The sequence below is a fragment of the Prunus dulcis genome, chromosome 3 (assembly GCF_902201215.1).
Source record: "Prunus dulcis chromosome 3, ALMONDv2, whole genome shotgun sequence".
NCBI lineage: Eukaryota > Viridiplantae > Streptophyta > Magnoliopsida > Rosales > Rosaceae > Prunus > Prunus dulcis.
The window spans coordinates 11,927,268-11,931,351 of NC_047652.1; the positions used below are offsets into that span (position 1 = coordinate 11,927,268).

Below are 4,084 nucleotides of genomic sequence, written 5' to 3' on the forward strand. Positions count from 1 at the left end.
TAGTGCTATTGTATTGCTAGTTTATTATGATTTTATTCTCGTTTCATTATGGTTTTAATGGTTTTTGTGATTTTTGCAATTGAAGTCTGTGTTTCCTGTTGTTTTTTTTTTCCATCCAAAGAAGGAAAATTGTATGTGTCATTTATAGGTGTTGCTAAAAAATTATGGGTGAGGTTTCTTTCTAGGTTCAATTCAAATAAAGAAGTGCATATGTGGTGCAACAGGGTCTTAAATTTTGTTAGATGTTTACTAGTCCTCTTATGTGAAAATATAGGTTGTTTACTTTGTAAGATGGTGCAGAGTTTCAAATCTAAACGAAATCAATTCCATTCATATTTAAGGTTGGAATGTATATTTTTTTTATTCACTAGGTAGATGTGTTCGATGGACTGGTATTATTGCATGACATGACAAACCTTGCAAATCCTCACTTTGACTGTCATCATATGATGGTTTTCTAGTACAGAGTTCTTCGACAGAGCAGTGACTCTGCTGCTCTCATTATGAAGTACTTTTTGCCCTAGCCTGGTTACTTCTTCGTCATGTTTTGTGGCTTAGAAGGAATTGTTTTAACATCACTCTGTTTTTGGGTGTCATTTGAGCATGGTTCGAATGGGTCATGAGGAGACTTGTTTTTGTAGCTTGTTGATACTGCTCTTTGACTGATCATGTCATGGGTGCATGAATAGGGATAGAATTCAAGGCATGGAAGGAAAGAAATTTGAGGAAGAGGAGGGTTAGGGATTAATGTATTTCTTCTTCTTAAGGACTAAGGTGGCTAACGATGAATGAAGAAATTCTACCTCAGCCCATGAACCTATATGTTGTTTGTTCAATTTACCCATTAAATGCTTCTGTGATTGAAGAAATAGATTTGCCCATCCTGGTTTCATTTAATTTCCAGCTCCTTTGTTTATTGCATATGTATCATGTAATTAATTATTCCTTTAGCTACAAAGTTCTATTTGATGAGACATCCACTTGTTGTGACATCCACTTGTTATGCATTATTTGTCAGTGAAGTCTAGTACTATGGTGATAATGGCTGAAGAGGTTCATAATTTTATATATTGAAATGCAAGGCTTAGAATAGTGGATGTGAGATTTTATATTCTCAACAATTTGACTAATGTTTTAACAATTTTGCTGATGTTGTTTTCTCTTTATTTATTCTAAAAATATGGGGTTTTAGAAAATATCTTCCGATTCTTGTAGGCACTTAATAGGATGCTGCAGTTTAATAATACTAAAGCTCATAAGAGAAAGCAAATCAAGTCAATGTTTTCTTTGTATCCATCAATTAGATTACTAAATGTTGCTGTAAGTTATTGTGTTCAGTTTAATTATCTTTTTGTTTTTTTTTTTTACATGTAGTATTTTATTTTATTTTTCGCAGAGTTTGTTTATCATTCCATTCTTGAGATGTTTTATGCGTACTTGCAGGCTTGAGAATTTTTCCCATGTTTGGAGGTCAAAACAACTTGTGTAGTCAACCATGCATAATTTCAGAGTTGAAGCTGATGGTGTCTTTTGAGCCAATGGATTTTCCTAGATATCAGAAGTGCAATGGCAAATTAATGAATTGATCTAGACAAAGAGAGACCTGAAGTGATACACATCGACCATTTTCTGTGAGCTGATTCAATAAATAGAAATTGTCTGGTGCTTTTTGTCTTAAGAATGGTGGTTTAACTTTGCCTTGTTTGCTTTTGGTCTGTAACATTATTTCTCATTGGCTGTTCTTGGAAATATTTTTTTCTTTCTTTCCTTGTGTATCCCTTAGAACTTGCCTTTTGCCTTATGGAATTGTGGATGTTTATTTGTATGTAGTAATGGGGGATTTGTGTGCAGTGAGAATTTCTAATTTCAAGTCATGTGGTTGACTTTTGCATATATGAAGAATTATTTGTTATTCATATATTAATCGAATTCTTTGAGTTTGCATACAGTCAAGTATTATACATAAACTTTGTGGAATTTTTAAAAACCTTTGGTTTGGGGAAAAGAAATGTACATGTCAATTTCATAACTGTAAAGTATAGAGATGGTTACCAAATATCATGTTGAGCACTGTGACCCCTAAGTATAGAGATGGTTACCAAATATCATGTTCAGCGTTGTGACCCGTGCAAAGTTAAAATGCATAAATTAGTTTACTAGTTGTTCTTTATCGTTTTGAAGATTCATTACTTGTTCCCAAAATTAGTTATCCCTATTAGATCACATAAATGTTTGAACTAATGGTCATCACCTCAATCCTGCCTTTGCTTGCTAGGAGAAGCTCTGCTGTTTACTTTTTTTTTGTCAAAAGGTTTAATGGAAAGCTATCTATCCATTCCAAATTAAATTCATGTGTTCTTTGTTTTCCTTACAGGAAAATGGAGGTCAAACAATGGACATATGTCAAAAATAAAAAACAGAGGAAGTGCATAATTTGTTTCTGCCTAAAACGCAATAAACTGGTGATAGGTTGGTGATACACTAGTGATAGAGAGGCGATAAAAGGGTGCTAGAAATTGCTGTTTCTGTTTATTTTGGGCTTCTTCTTTTGTTTCATTTCATTTACTTAGCTTTAATAGTTGGATGATTACGAGATGAATTTGTGTGAATTAATAATACAACAAGTACATATATGAAGAAGATTAAGATGAAGAACATATCGTATCACCAAACATAATCAAACCACCAAATGTAATCATCCTTTTCTTCAACCCATCACGAAGCATTTGCATATTTATTCATCCCTTCCTTTTTGTGTACATTATTTTTAAAAATAATTTCTTACAATGTCTTACGGTGCAATTATTATGCATCTGATTGCCTGTTTTTGAAAGGCACGTTGTTTCGTTCTCGTCCTCGTCTTCTTTTTGAATGAAGTAGGGCCTAAACTGTAAACCCATTGATAAGCCGTACTCAATATACATACAATATAATGGCAATATGTGGCCAATATACATGCACTAGAGAGGCAATATTAGAGTTATATAACAGCAATACAACAGCAATAGTAGCACAATATACATGCAATAGGGTGGCAATATGCATGCAATATCTGTGCAATACAAAGGCAATATTAGTACAATACACATGCAATAGGGTAACTGACATGCTCTTTTGGAGGGGGTACATCCGACATCTTTAAGTATCAGTGGGGACATCTGACATCTTTAAGTACATCCGACATCCATTACAGACTACAATTTAAAGAGCCTATTGCTCTGCATTTCAAATGAGGCAAATATATAGGTTTGATTTTTGTTTAACCCCAAAACCTCCCTAGGCTACAGCCCACTGTAGCCTTTGTCCTAGTTCCGCTAGTGTATTCTAGGGTTCTTGTAATGATCTATTGACTTTGTCGAAACTATGTTTTCTTCTTTGCCAATCGGTAAATAAGAATTTCATAGCAGCAGAGCAAGAGAGAACACTATCATGCACGCTATCAAATTGCTTTTACTCTGATGACAATGACAATTGAACCTATAATTTTTCTAATACATGAAGCATGATGAAGGTATTGAGATGCAACTCTCCAAGAGGCTTCAATCGGTGGCAGAACGAACATGAGCACACGCCCTTACTTTAGCACAAAAGATGCGTCGGTGTCCTCCAACGTTCCAATAGACTCCTTGAGAAGTCTTCGTGCTTCTTCTCTCCTCCTAAACAAGAAAGTGAAGCAAATAGTCACAAGCAATTATGTAACATCCAATCCACATGGCAGATTGATTACACAGTCACAATACCAGTAGATTTAAGGAATTTATATGCATCTTCGAACTCTTACACTGACCATGCACACACTGCAGTTTACTTTTAACCTCATAATTCAAGGTTGAAAGAAACTAAAAATCAACATTTCGATGCCTCACATACAAGAACAGGGGAGTTTTCTACAACAACTTCTACAATGCACCAAAAGAATAGCCTAGTANATTCAAGTACTTTTACTCTAAATAAAATGCTATATAAGCGATTCATTTCAATGATCGAAGGACAAAGAAATTTTCTTTCAACTGTTTTGGAAAACAAAGCAAAACATTTCAGCCTCAGACCACAAATATTTCCAGTAATTGTTGAAAGCATACCT

At 34.3% G+C, this 4,084-nt stretch overlaps 1 pseudogene; it reads right to left on the reverse strand.

Annotated features, from left to right (window-relative positions):
- Window positions 1–3,072: 3,072 nt before the first annotated feature.
- The window catches only part of LOC117622987, a 3,358-nt pseudogene continuing 2,346 nt past the window's right edge, over window positions 3,073–4,084 (reverse strand).